Genomic DNA, 15,744 nt, shown 5'->3' on the forward strand with positions numbered 1-15,744 from the left:
TAGATCCCCTCTATCAGTGGCTCTCGCTCTGGCATACGCTTTGTGTAGCCATTTTTTGGGGTATCCTCGTGCCAAGAATTTGGTGAAAAGACCACTACACTCCAATTCAAAGGATTGCTCATCCGAGCAGTTACGTTTGGCACGGAGATATTGCCCAATAGGGATTCCCTTCTTTAAAGCAGGGGGGTGATAACTGTCCCAGTGTAGAAGGCTATTAGTGGACGTAGGTTTTCGTGAAATGTCCGTGTGGATACCACCAGCAGGATCCAGAGAGATCTTTAGGTCCAAAAAAGTGATCTCCTTTTTATGAATCACGTGGGTGAATTTCATACCAATATGGTTCGAGTTGAGTGTGTGCATAAATTCGTGAAATGTGTTTAAGTCCCCATCCCATAGGAGGAGAATATCGTCAATATATCTCCCCCAAAACAGGATGTGACAGGTATATGAGGCTAAAGTGTCAGTAAAAACCAAAGTATCCTCCCACCACCCCAAAAATAAATTTGCATAGGTAGGTGCACAAACAGTGCCCATAGCTGTTCCTTTGGTCTGCAAATAAAATTTGTGATCAAATAAAAAGTAGTTATGAGTGAGAAGAACCCGGAGTAGTGATAGTAGGAATTTGTTATGTGCATGAAATTGAACTCCCTTGGTACCCAAGAAATGTGCGACTGCTGTGAGGCCAAATTGGTGTTGAATATTGGTGTAAAGTGATTCTACATCTATGCTAGCAATAAATGTAGAAGAAGTCACATGAATCTCCTGGATCCTGTTGATGGTATCCTTCGTGTCCCTTAGAAAAGAGGGCAGGGAGGTGACGAATGGTGAAAGAATTTCATCCAAGTATATACTAATGCCTTGGGTAAGACTATCGTTGCCAGACACGATTGGTCGACCCGGTATTGGGCGGGACATCTTGTGGATCTTCGGCAGTGCATAGAATGTAGCTAGTGTAGGGGTAGGGTTATAGATCCGTTTGAATTCTTCACTACTGATCATATTCTGTGTCTTGGCTACATCAAGTAACGTGTATAATTCTTTGAGAAACAAATCCGTCGGATTCTTTTCAAGGGTCATATACGTGATGGTGTCATCCAACAATCTGTGGACCATGGCAACATAGTCATCCTGATTCATGACCACAATGTTACCCCCTTTATCGGAGGGTTTTATGGTTATCCGATCATTATGACATAATTCGTCCAGTGCTATTCTTTCCATTTCACTAAGATTGGCTAGTGCTCTTTTTTTATCTGGTCTGATTTTCTTCAAGTCAGCACATACTAACTTGACAAAGACGTCTATGTGAGCATATTGTGAGAATGGTGGAGTAAGCTTGGACTTAGGACGCAATGAGGAAAAGGGGCCAACTGCTGTAATGGGTCCAAATTCATTTTCATATAGAAGAGTTTCTAGATCTCTGAGTGTATTCTGTTCTATACTATCAATTTCTCCCATATTCAGGGTATTGCTTTTGAAATATTTGTATAAAGCCACCTTTCTGGCAAATAGGTTCACATCCTTGGTCCAGGCAAATTCATCATACAGTGGAGTAGGGGTAAATGATAAGTCCCTGCGTAAAAGTGTCAGTTGGGAATTATTTAGCTGTACGGAGGAAATATTAACCACCTGCATTTGGTCACTCTCAGTAGGAACTTGAGACATAGATGGTACTGTTATTAGGTCAGATTCCATCGTGGATTCGTAATTCCTAAAAAAGGAAAGGTGTTTAGTGGACCACTTGTATGGGTCGTAGTGCCCATAGGACCTTTGCTTGCTAAAGACATTTGACTTGAGCCAGTACCAGTTACACGAGGAGTTAAAGGTACATTTGAAGTAGCTGACACGACAGGTACCGAAAAAGCTAATAATGAGGCAGAGTGTGAGGAAGTAGTGGCATTCTGATGAGAGTGGCATTTTGTGTTGGATCTGGTTTGCACCGTACTACGTTTAGATGAGTTAAATATATTGTTCGTATTCTTGCGTTTACTACCCGGTTTGGAATTGGGAGATTGTGTAGTTTCGTCAATTCCAGATGCCTCTGAATCAGAAAAGTCTGTAAAGACTTGTACACGTCTGGGGTTGTATTGTGAATGTGTCTTATATGTATACGCTTGACCAGTGTCAAAGTCTCTGCGGTCTCTGACGTATTTGCGATGCTTCCTCTCCTTTATCTCGGTCTGCAGTTTCTCAATGTTTTTTTGTAATTGGGTTTCACAGTTAAGGTATGTTCACACGTAGTCAACAAAAACGTCTGAAAATCCAGAGCTGTTTTCAAGGGAAAACAGACCCTGCTTTTCAGACGTTTTTTTACCAACTCACATTTTTCGCGGCGTTTTTCGCGCCGTTTTCGCGGCGTTTTTTACGTCCGTTTTTGGAGCTGTTTTCATTGGAGTCTATGAGAAAACAGCTCCAAAAACGTCCAAAGAAGTGTCCTGCACTTCTTTTGACGAGGCTGTATTTTTACGCGTCGTCGTTTGACAGCTGTCAAACGACGACACGTAAATGACAGGTCGTCTGCACAGTACGTCGGCAAACCCATTCAAATGAATGGGCAGATGTTTGCCGACGTATTGGAGCCGTATTTTCAGACGTAAAACGAGGCATAATACGCCTCGTATACGTCTGAAATTTGGCCGTGTGAACATACCCTTATTGAATTCAATCAGGGTATTAAATCCCTGGATATCACCAATTTCTTTCTCAAGTTGCAGAGAAGTTTTGTTGTAATCACGCTTCTCAAAGTCCAAAATGTATTGCAGTAATTTCAATGAACTCTCAGTTAAGAGTTCCTCCCACCCCTTAATGAATTCTGGATCACTGCGGTAGGAGTTTGGGGTGATGTTTATGCGAAGACCCCTGTATACGATTTTTTGTTGTATATATGTCTCTAGACTTACAATCTCCCAGCACAATCTAATATACTTTTGGTAGGTTTTCTGCAGATCCCTGAAAGCAGTATGTATGTCAAATTGATGCAGCGGTACGTTATCTCTAGAGAACACGTATGCTGCTTCTGCGGAGAGTGTTTCTGAATTGATTCTCTTAGTTAAAAAACCTGCCATAATCAGGATATAGTATATATGTATGTAATTCCAGTATATGGAGCGGGTCCTAGAATATGGGTGATTAACCCTGCAGTTTAGCAATAGATACAAAGGGAAGGACCTCAATAGTTGGTGGGCGTGGAACAGTTAAATTCAAAAGAGGCTGCCTGCCGGCAGAAATAAGCCCTGTTTTCCAACTATTATGTAAAGAAAAAATAAAAAAGTCTTTATTCGATTTGCAACAGGACAGACTACATAAAATTTAAAAGTTAACGTCCATTTCTGACAGCTGTCAGCGTAGTGCCAGACGTAGGAGCTCTGTCTACAAAGGGTTAAGTACCACAGCTACAGAGCCCTACATACAGTTAGTTATTAGTTAGATTCTAGAGCGTCAATAGGACAATTATTAAAATATAGGTAGAAGCCCCCTCCGACATGTTTCGCTACGATGTAGCGTCTTCAGGGATATCGGGGCCAATGACAGCGAGCGGCGGAGTCGGCCTCATTAAATATTCACTGCACTTAGCTCAACATGTGTCCACAATTAGTCAGTAGCCTATCAATAGAGGAACAGGGGGACGAGCCTCCTCCTCCACTGATTGACAGACACTGCCACAAATCACCGGCTTAGCAGATGCCACCAATGAATAACACCCAGGTGCACAAGCGCAGTAGGTGTTCTGGGGAAATATAGAAAATCACTATACACGGCTTTATAACATTGTGCTTAGGGGAAGTATAGATAATCGCTATACACCGCATTGTGACATTAGCCCAGTGAGGTACCTGGGGGAATATAGATAATCGCTATACACTACTGTAATGCAAAAAAAGGGAGAGGGAGGGGGGGGGGGTTAGTGTACCAGTGAATCTGTAAATCGGTGCATAAACGCACAGTGTGAACAGGGTGATAGAACAAACGTGAATAGTTGCTGTGACCAGCACAGTGATATTATTATAATCCAAAAAGGCTATCAATACGCTTATAGAAGATGCGCTGACATACTCAGGTAAATCAAGATAATAGGCAAAGTCAAAAATAAAATAAAAATAAAAAACAGAAATCGGTATCCGAGTCTACACGCACGAAATAATCGCACTAGTATGCTGGGGTGACATAATTGAGAATACTATATATGCCAGACAGCAATGTAGAAGATATAAAGAATTTTTTTGTAAAAGACATATGTAAATAAATGAAGGGGTGTAAGATATTGCACTCATCAGGTACGGTAAGAACCAAACAATCGGAGTCGATTACTATCAACATGACACAAGAAGAACTAAAAAAATGCACAGAATTAAAATTGGTCAAAATGCCAACACCACCGCTGTGTCACTTACCAAGCTGTAGCCTGGGGGGTACCTGAAGCAAATACTAAGTATAATTAGTCATGGTATATTTGTACAAAAAATTGATGAAAAGACAGATTGTTAAGAGTTCAATTCCTATATTGTCAGTATAATACCTGAATGGTCACAAGAACTGGAGTGTAGCTCCAGTATATTAATTACATGTGGGGTTCACAGAAAAGCCGCAAAAGTAAATCCCTCATTGAGGCCTCCTGGGCTGAAAGATCCCAGGCGATGGATCCAACGTGCCTCCTCCTGTAGCAGCTTACGGTCCAGGTTACCTGCTCTTGGGCCAAGTTTGACCTGCGTAATGCCCCAAAATTTCAAAGAGCGGACATCCCCATCATGTACAAGACAAATATGCCTAGACAATGGTGTATCCTCCTTTTAGTTTATGGTGCTCAGATGTTTAGAAATTCTCCTCCGTAATGGGGAGGAGGGGTGGCCTGAGAGGGAATAGGGCCGTACCGTCCACCCTGCTGCCTCTCTGAGGCAGTGGCGGCACAACTGAAACCAGCCGCCACCACCCCCTCCTGCACTAATTGTGCCTGCATCTTTAGAATACAGGTACAATTACATGCATAAGCGCTGAATGTCCGGGTACGTTCTGTGCCCGACCATTCAGCGCTTTACAATGACGCTGATTGGCAGGGCAGAATGAGTTGAAAGGCGCTCATTGGCGGGGGTAGTCATTCTGCCCTGCCCATCAATGATGGTAGGGCGCGATGACGTCATCGCACCGCTTCTTTTTGTTGAAGGGCGCTGATTGACGGGGCATGTCATTCTGCCATGCCAATCAGCGTCTTTCAACTACGCAAGCAGCGCGATGGCGTCGCTCAGCCCCAGCAGACCTGCTCAGAAGAGAGCAGGCCTGCATTGACACAGGACGGTCCGGGAACGTGATCACGGTGAGTATGTCAATTTTGTTGTTTTCAACTAAAAAGTGTGGGTGGCATTATCTACAGGAGGGGGGCTATATGTGGGGCACAATCTACAGGGCAGGCTTTATGTGGGAAACAATCTACAGGGGGACAATGTGTAGGGCGCTATATGTAGAGCGCCATCTACAGGGGGCTATATGTGGGGCATAATCTACAGGAGAGGCTTTATGTGGGACACAATCTACAGGGGGACTATATGTAGGGTGCTATATGTAGAGTGCTATCTATATGGGGCTATATGTGGGGCACAATCTACAGGGGAGGCTTTACGTGGGACACAATCTACAGAAGGACTATATGTAGGGCACTATATACAGGGTGCACTATATGTAGAGCGCAATCAACAGGGGGCTATATGTGGGGCACAATCTACAGGGGAGGCTTTATGTGGGACACAAGCTACATGGGGACTATATGTAGGGCATTGTATACAGGGTGCACTATATGTAGAGCGCAATCTACAGGGGGCTATAAGTGGGGCACTATCTACAGGGGGCTCTATGGGGGCACTATCTACAGGGAGCACTGTGTGTGTGTGTGTGTGTGTGTGTGTGTGTGTGTGTGACTCAATGTATGGTACTATTATAATCAGGGGCACAGTGTATGGCGTTATTATAATTAGAGGTGCAGTGTATGGTACTATTCTATATAGGGACGTATTGTGCGGCACCATGGTAACTTTATCTTTGTTTGAAAAGTGAGAAGCCCAAGACATCTGAGTGGAAAACTGCAAAAAAAGGGGTCGGGCCGGGAGAAGTCATAGAGGTCTGGACCGGATGGAGAAGAAAAGAGAAAAAGAATAACTAGAATCTGAAATGAAGTCACCGGTAAGTCACAATGTAAATGTTTATTCTGCCTCTAATCAGTACTGTAGTCACTGTATGATCTGCAGCGAGATGATGGGTGGTATGATATTTTTTTGGGGGTAACAGCAACTCCCAACATATCCTTACCATTGTTCGGGCCATGCTGGGAGCTGTAGTTTTATCCATCCGTATTTTTGCTGGTGCTGTATTTATGTACTGAGCTTTGTTCTGGGGCTGTATTTATGTACTGAGCTTGGTTCTGGGGCTGTATTTATGTACTGAGCTTGGTTCTGGTACTGTCTTTATGTACTGAGCTCGGTTATGGTGTTGTATATATGTAGTGAGCTTTGTGCTGGTACGGTATATATGTACTGAGGTTTCCGAAAGAAGAGAACATGAAGCAGCACTCAAAAAAAAGGAAATGTAAAATTCCCTCACGGGAAAACCCCTTTAAAGTGTAACTAAACTTCTAAAAAAAACTTCTTACATGTCATAGTGAAATGTTAGAAGTTTTGATCGGTGGGGGTCCGAGCACTGAGACCACCATGGATCGCTAAAACAAAGTGGCAGAAGCACTCAGGTGACCCCTGTGCCACTTAGTTTCTGATCTGCTTCTCGGAAAGCCGAGCAAGCAGTGTATGGACGTACACCACTCCGAGGAATGCCGATCAGAAGCGAAGCGGCGCAGCATTCAATCGTGCACTTCTGCCGCTTCACTTTAGCGATTGGTGGAGGTCTCAGTGCTCGAACCCCCCACCGATTAAAAATTCTGACATATCACTATGACATGTTAAAAGTTTAGTTACACTTTAAAGAGAGGTGTTATAATTTTTTATTATTATTACTTTTATTATTATATTTTTTTTTTCTTTAATAAAACAGTGTATCAGTGTGATTGGTGCAACTTTCTAAATACTTTTTTATTAAAAATGATTTTTACTTTTTGAGATACAGCTGCTTTATATCCTGAATACAGAGCAGCTGTATCTAGTGCTAAAACCTGTATCCGTCAGGTCAGTGGCACTGACGGGTACAGTGCCAGCGGGTTGGGGGGGTTGAATTGCGTTTGAGGGGGAAGGAGGGGGCCCAAGTTGTGTCAACAGCCCAGGGCCCATAGTACATTTAATCCGCCCCTGGCACAGATGCACAAGATGGCATCCGAGGCCGCAATACAGACAGAGTGCCGAAGTGCGCCTGCGTTGTTTCTCCTGGATAGACAACGTAAGATGGTCCATCTTCGTAGACTCCTTTGGTGGAACAGCTGATGAGGACAGTGGGGGTTGCTGAAATGTAGGAGCAAGCCTAGGGAGTCCTCCCTCCCGACGAACCTTTCTGGGACCGTTCTCGGATCCTCATGTTAATCCGGGCGGCCAGAAGAATGAGGTCATCCAGGGTAGATGGCAGATCTCGGACGGCAAGTTCATCCTTAATTTCAGGGGACAGTCCCTGCCAGAATGTAGCTACCAAGGCCTCATTGTTCCAGGTTAGTCCGGCAGCCAGGGTGTGGAACGGAATGGCGTACTCGCCCACGGAGGTGTCCTCCTGGCGAAGGGTCAGAATGGATGCAGCAGCCTATGAAACTCTCCCGGGTTCCTCAAATATAGTATGGAAAGTCTGTACGAACCACTATAAATCACGGGTCTCTGGTCCCTGACGTTCCCAAATCGGGTTCGCCCACGCCAGGGCTTTGCCAATGAGGAGAGAGATTATAAAGGCGATCTTTGCATCATCTGAAGAGAAGGCCTCTGCATAGAATGTGAAGTGAATCTGGCATTGGATCAGAAATCCCCTGTAGGCCCTCGCGTCTGCATCATAGCGATGAGGTAGTGGCAGAGAAAATCGGGAGTTAGCACTGCCAGGAGGTGTAGTAGGAGGAACAGCGGAGGTAACAGGAGCAGGTGCCGGGAAGGCTGCAGCTTGCGTATCCAGCCGATGTGAAATGATGTTCATCGCCTGGAGGACCACCTGGTAATATTGCCCTTTCCACCCTCCCTCCATAAAATAAGCACACAACACGCTTATAACTTGTTTTTTGGACAGGGGTCGGTCAGAGATTTATTATAATTTGTTTTGAATTATATTTGAAAATTATTATTTATTTTTTTTCCGCAACAAAGTATCTGAAACAGTATGCCAACTACCAGCATCCTGGCGAGCATTTTAATCCCGATAATATTCTCAATAAACCGACCGCCAAGCTGTGACTTGTAAAAGAAGAACTCACACTACAAGGAATAAAAACACAATAACCAAATTCACAATGACCATCCAAAGCAGCTCAGCTTTGATGATGTAGCTGGAAAGAGGCAGAGCACTGTCCCCCACCTGAATTTATGTAAGTGTAGGGTACCATCCCCTGAAAGGGGAGGAAAAAGGGGGGGTTGTTTTCTGACCTAACTTGGTCAGTACCAAAATCCAACAAAAAGGGGGTTGGAGGGAGGTATCACCTCTATTAGGGTGGAGACTGACTGACCCATGCAGTGACCCCTTCCCTATACGGTCTGCAGAGATCATAATAACCACCTGGTAATATTGCCTTTCCCACTCTCCCTCCATGAAGTAAGCACACTTATAATTTTATTGTTGGACAGGGGTCGGACACAGCTTTATTATAATGTGTTTATAATAATATTTGAAAATTATTATTATTTTTTCCACAACAAAGTACATAATGTGAAGCGGTATGTCAGCTAACAGCCTCCTAGCAGGCAAGTCTGCCTTCAAATCCCTGTAATCTTCTCAATAACTGACCACCACTGTAGAGCCCATGTATCCCTTCACGGAGCTCAGACCCCCACCCAACAAAAACAATGCCTGTTCCACCCCATCTTGTAATCCAGACAAAAAAATATTAAGACCTATTTCATTCAAGTGCACACCGCCAGGTTTTATCAGTCGGCGATTTTCACCCTCAAGCTCCCTGTGGCAAACTACCACACCTGACTTGGAACGCACAAAACGAGCCAGCCGAGCATTAACAACCTATGGGCCCACTCTACTGCACTCGCATCACAAGCACCCTGCCATGCCACCCGGGGGACCATCAACACTGTGCAAAGGGATCCACACACCCCTCCTAAAACAATCCATCTTGGAACAGTGAAAGCATAGGTGAAGGGCCCCGTTGGCAGACAAGACATCGAACAATAATAAGCCGCCTGGCCTGGCTCCCAAAGGAGGGACGAGCCCATTAATACATAAACGACAAAAAAACTCCAAACAAAAACTGGCATTAAATAGAAGAGCTTCGGACGGGAAAGAGCAAAGGTCGGTAGTAACCTGGAGCAAGCGAACCACAAGGGAATGGGAAACCGGTCACCTATGCTCTTTCCTGACATACTACTTCTTCCATCCGCACAAGGCTTGACAGACAACGAACCCCCTGGTGACATCCGTCCCGCAATTGGAAATTAAAACTAACCGCTGCTAGCCGACACTGCGCAATTACAGCAGAATACCCTAACTCCTGGAGCTGGAGCATGTACTCCACCGTAACCTCCAAACGCATGGAATCCCCTGCGTCCACCCGACAACCACCAGCCAAGGACAACCACGCCTTACCATGACCTGTCCAAGTGGCCGATCTGCACCAAATTCCATGGAGTCCCCTCCAGAGCCGCCCATGGCAATAGGTCCCGGAACTCCTGCCAACGAAAACGGGAAATGGAATCAGTAACTAAATTCACATCACACCGGACATGAGTGGAACGGAACTAGATGTTGAATTCCAAACAATGCAACACAAGATGTCTTAGCAACGACAAAACTGGAAGGGAACCACACTCAAATTATCTGTCCAGAAACATACGCTACGAAAACTGAGCTGGGACCCCCAAAGCTCAACCGCAACGACACTGGGGAAAAACTAAAGTAGGGTCAAATTGCGACAAAGGTCCACCGTTCTCCACACCGCATAAATCGTGACCCAGGATCGCGCAGATACCCACAGAGCCCAACGCGTCAGTAAATAGTGAAACCTCAATATTAAATGGGCCTGCCAACAAAAATTCACCCCAAACCTCCAGATTGGATTTCAACAAGTTCCGGTGTTCTGGTCTATTTGCCCCTCACGTAGCCAATGATAGATGCAGGGGAAAAAACCTGTCCCATGGACATAATCCTGCAGGCAAAGACCAGGAGACTGAGGAGGAATCGCATCTGTTTCAACGTAACTTTCTGGAAAGATAAAAGCCATTTCCAATTTATCCCTGGGCAACCGAAAAACCATCTATCCCGATTCCTTGTAGGCACTGAATCACTTAGGGAAAGTTCCAGGGACTGCAAGGTATGGAGGAGAAGAGGTTAAAGTGCAAGTAAATGCCCAGGGATCAGGATTGGTTACAGGGTTGTGTGAGAGGTGTGGTAAAGTTAGTAAATGTAAAGGTTCAAGTGCAGTTTCCCCTCTTACCTCTTGGTCCAGCTGGAAGTACACCTTCTGTTGAGTAGGAAGATCTTGAGCCTCGATTTTTCTTCTTAGCCTTATCCTCTTCCCAATGGCTGACGAACTCCTGCAGCAGGTTGAACAGAGGGTGGCTCTGGAAGGAACCGCCTGGCTGGATTCACTGTTGGTAGGGAGGAACAGAGGAGTTAACGAACCGGCCCAAGAGCAGTTGCCTGCAGCTACTCGAGGTAGGCTGCAATGCGTTATGCGCCCCCCAGGCTAGATTAAGCAAAGAAAAAATAGGTACTAACCGCCCACATGTTGCATCCACTGCCAGTAGTGGTATCACTGCGGGTGCCGCTAATGGGGCCAATTTAGTTGAGCACACAGGTCAGAGGCGTTCCTCCTCCATCTCCTCAGCGGGGGATGTGATTCCTCCCTCCCCTGTCCGACCCGTCCCTTATTTATCCTGCCAGATGGACCTGCAGTGCAGTGCCGATAGTGCAGCCAGCTACAAGGGTGCCTGTTACTCCTGCACCCGCCGCTGCGGAGCGGACAGTGAGGAGTTCTGACGCCCCTCTACACACTGGCCGGGACAGCATCGGTGTGGTACCGGCCTCTGAAGTAGGTAACTTACCATGCAGCCTGTATTCAGGAGCTGGATCTATCCGGTGCTTGGCGGGCAGCTCCTGTTATGTCAGCTCCAAGCGCCGCTCCTTCCTTAAGGGGACCGGAGATGGCTGTGAAAGGGAAGAGATGTTGGCACAGGCCTAGAAAACTGATGCCAAGCAGGGATGCGCAGGTAGAACGTGAGCAGCCTGTGCGGCCGGTGGCATTGAATGAGCAGATAGTGGTTCTGTCGGATGCTAACCCACATCATTTGCGGGATGCGCCCAGTTGCTCCTTTCCCAGGGATTCATGCCAGGGCAGGGCCGGATGTAATGTTGGTTCCAGGGAGTATGGTAATATTAGTTGCATCTCCTCTGCCCTGTCCCTTTTTTCTTCAGCAGGTACTGCGCCTGTGATGTCTAAGAGAGGGAGGAAACTTCACTCAAGTTAACATCGTCTTCTTCTTCATCCTCCAGTGACGTACCCTCGTCTTCTTCTTCATCACCTTCATGGTCCCCGCAGGAGTCGTCTAGGGATCTTTCGAGGAGACGGGGACACGGTCGGCGTCAGGAAGCTCATCACCTTCCTGCAGCTACGGTTCCACTTTCCCAGGAGGCTACCATGGCCTGCCCACCAGGTGGGAGTCAGCCTATGGCTCCAGTGATCATACAAGCGGACCTTCTGGAGGCACCACGACCTCTGCCCTTGGTGAGTCCACATGCGGTAACGCATGGCTCAATAAAAACGTTTTGTTTGGTAATAACTTGGTTTCTGTTTTTAAAACCGTAGTAGCTGGTTTGAATGTGTATGAGGGAGCTTCTGCTTCCTCGGTTCCGCCAGGGGGGGCTAAGCCCCCGTCTGCGAAGGAATCGGAATTGTCTAGTTTAAAGTTTAGGGACTCATTATTTTGTGGCGTGGTCCCCTCGAGACTCACTTGTAAACAGAAACTAAGGAAAAGATATGGAGGAAGGATATTGTTGACATTTGGTCTTTGGATTCTGTTAAGCAAGCGACGGTTGACAAGGAGCGCACTTTCGAGAAGGGTTTCCGATAGAAAAGTAAAAGGGGAGAAGACATTTAATAATTGGCTTCAGGGATATTCTACCATGACGCACGTTATTTGTCAACGCTTCCCTGAGAAAGGTGTGGAGTTGTTCGTATATTTTGATGAGGAATTCCGTTATCGTTTGGCTTTGGCGTCTGACATTAGTTTTAAGCGTCAAAGGCGACTGACGTATGGCTGCAGCACATTTTAGACCTGACCGGGAAGCCCACACAAATCTTTCCACAAGCGGCCGCTCCTTTAGGAACTGCTCCTGGAGCCGCGGCTGCTCGGCCCACAGCCAATTCCAAGTTCTGGTACGAGAGCACCATCTGCGAGGGCGCTCACGCGGCGCTTAGCTGCTTCCAGAGAGACAACCATCTTGCCAAGGCACCTCCTTCCGGCTCAGCAGGGAACGCCGGTGAGCGTCAGCGAGATGGGGCTTTGGCTAGATCAGTACCCCAAGAGGCGGGAGGCGGGGCTACTCATTGATGGATTTAGTTTCAGTTTTACCATTTCTTATGAGCATACTTCTACGTTGTTGTTGTTGTCAGACAATTTGAAGTCTATCAATGAGAATGCTGACGTAACACGGAAAAAGATTGCAAAAGAGGTTGAGCTGTGCAGGATTGCTGGTTGTTTTTTGGAACCCCCATATACAAACCTGAGTGTCTCCCCCCATGGCTCGGTGCCCAAAAAGAGTGAGGTAGTTTTAGACTTATGCATAATTTATTCTTCCCTCACAGGCCATCAGTCAACGGTGGTATTACCAGGGAAGAATCGATGGTTCCCTACACTTCATTTGACGTTGCGGTTCAATTGGTGCGCATCGCGGGCCAGGGTGCTTTGTTAGCTAAATCTGACATTAAAGCTGCATTCCGTTTGCTACCGGTTCATCCTGATTGTTTCCACGTATTGGGATGTTGTTTGGATAGTTGTTTCTATGTTGATATGTGTTTGCCAATGGGCTGTTCCATATTATGTAATTACTTTGAGATGTTTAGTTTGTTTTTGGAGTGGGTAGTCCATTTTGAATCTGTTTTTTCTTCCGTCACTTTTTGGTTGATTTTTTGTTTGTTGAACCGAAGGATTCTGGCCTGTGCGTGTACTTGTTGAAGGTTTTCCGGTGCATAGTGACCTGTCTTTATATAAATTTAAATCTTTAACACTTAGGTGTATAGGTTTGCACTAATTATCTATTATATGTGAACATTTTATGAGTATGGTCTATATTATATATTTATTTACAGGTTCGGATATTATTGCATTTTTATGTATATATATATATATATATATATATATATACGTGTATTTTTATATTTATCCTTATATATATTTTCACTTTTGTGCACGCGTGTTCACTTTTTTCACTTTTATTTGATATTTCACTTTTGTTGCATGTGAAGTATATAATGTATTCTACACTAATGGTTGTTATTCTTTACCTAATTTATGGTTAATATACAGGTTGGAATACCTACTTTTATGTACTTTTATGTACTTTTAGGGATTTGTGTGATTGAAAATATGCACATACAGAATATAATATTATGTATACGTGTACATATTACTGGAGCACTATCTCTATTGGTATATATGTATGGTCTGCAGACTTCATTATTTATCATGGTTCTTTAGTTCGATATTCCATCAAAACATGAGTTGCAAAAGCAGTGACTCCTCATATCTCTGGGCTCTTTTATCCATTTTCCCTTAACAAAAATAAAGACCGCGGAGCGCCTGTGCTGGCCCCCCCTTTTCTTGGCTGTGTGTGTGATGCGGACACGCATGGACATGCGCAGTTGGCATCTTCTGGACGCCGGTATGGGGTGGTCAGGGCAGCGGTGTCCACCATGAACAGGCATGTAGAGACAGACATGTAGAGAGCGGTTTCATATTCGTTTTCTTCATCCAGGTGGGTGCATAATTACGATTATTCTAATTTGTTCAATAGGTTTAACATCTATGTTCAGAATGTGTGTGATTATCACAGGATAACTCCTCCCTACAAAACCTCCTATAAAAGGTGTATCCACTCCCCTAGCTCCCACTATGTTGTTTTAACTTGTCTGTAATTTTACGTCTTGATGGCCATTGTGTTTTATGTTATTCTGGATAATAAATGTAAATATTTTTTGTATGGTACCAACCAGGGTCGGCTCCAGGTTTATGAGGGCCCTTGGGCGACACAGGCTTAGTAGGCCCCTTTGCAGGGGAACTCACGGCGGCAGTAAAATGGCAGAAAACATCACTTTGTGCCCCCATATAGACGTTAGGCCCTGTTTATGCCCCCATATAGAAGTTAGGCCCTCAGTTTGCACCCCCATAAATGTAATGCCCCCTGTAGTGCCACACAGCCCCCCTCCCAGGTAGTGCCACACAGCTCCCCCAGGTAGTACCACACAGTCCCATCCCTGGTAGTGCCACACAGCCCCCCTCCCTGGTAGGTAGCGCCTTTGGGGTTCCCTCTAGGAGTGGAATCCCCAGCCAGAGCATTGCCGACACTCTGGCTGGGGATTCCGCTTCAGCAGAAGCCCCTGACGTCACTGTCCATATATGGACATTGTTGTCAGGGGCAACCCCAGAGCAATAGTCCCGGGCAGAGCACTACTAGCACTCTGCCTGGGACTCCTGCTCTGCTCCTGAAATTACTGTCCATATATGGATAGTGATGTCCGGAGCAGAGCTGAAGTCTCGGGTAGAGCGCTAATAAAGGCTCTGCTCCGGTACTCCGGCTCTGGGGAAGCCCCTGACATCACTGTCCATATGCAGCTAGTGATGTCTAGCCCCAGAGCCGAAGTCCCACGGAGAGCGCTACTAGCTCCTGACAACACTGTCCGTATATGGACAGTAATGTCAGAAGCTTCCCCAGAGACAGAGTCCCGGAGAAGAGCCGCTTCTAGCACTCTGCCTGGGACTCCTCTCCTCCTGACATCACTGTCCATATATGGACAGTGATGTCAGGGGCTTCCCCAGACACAGAGTCCCGGAGTAGAGCCACTAGCGAGATATGAACAGTGATGCCATGACGACGGCAGCGTCAGCACCGGTGCTGACGCTGGCCCTCGTACCAACTGTCTGCTATAAAGTTATTTTTGTATTTATATGGTGGTGTCTACATATATGCCTATAGTTATTATATTCATGTATTGATATACGTAGATGGTTATGCAGTTTCTTTTGGCCTGGATAGGTATAGGTATTTATGTATTTTGTCTGTTTTTTGACAGACCTTGTAACTAATATGGATTTCCATACTTGGGAATCCAACTGGCTATCACTTGTGACTCAAGTTTTTAAGGATGATGCTACAGGACCCATTGGTGCAAGGCATAATGGAAACTCAGAGATCTCTAAAGGAATTATTGAAAAGTCGAACCCGAATTTGGTGGAATAAGATGGCACTAGAACAATACTTGGCCAGGGATTTGATCACTCGTGGCCTATGTGTTGAGGTTTTTCCGTCATTTCCAGTTGAAGACATTACATTAAAATCCAGATGGTAAGAAGCATGTAAAACATGTTCTCGTACATTTATTGAATTTCTAATTCGTATGGATAAGAA

This window comes from Rhinoderma darwinii, chromosome 2, assembly GCF_050947455.1.
Source record: "Rhinoderma darwinii isolate aRhiDar2 chromosome 2, aRhiDar2.hap1, whole genome shotgun sequence".
In the NCBI taxonomy this organism is placed as follows: domain Eukaryota; kingdom Metazoa; phylum Chordata; class Amphibia; order Anura; family Rhinodermatidae; genus Rhinoderma; species Rhinoderma darwinii.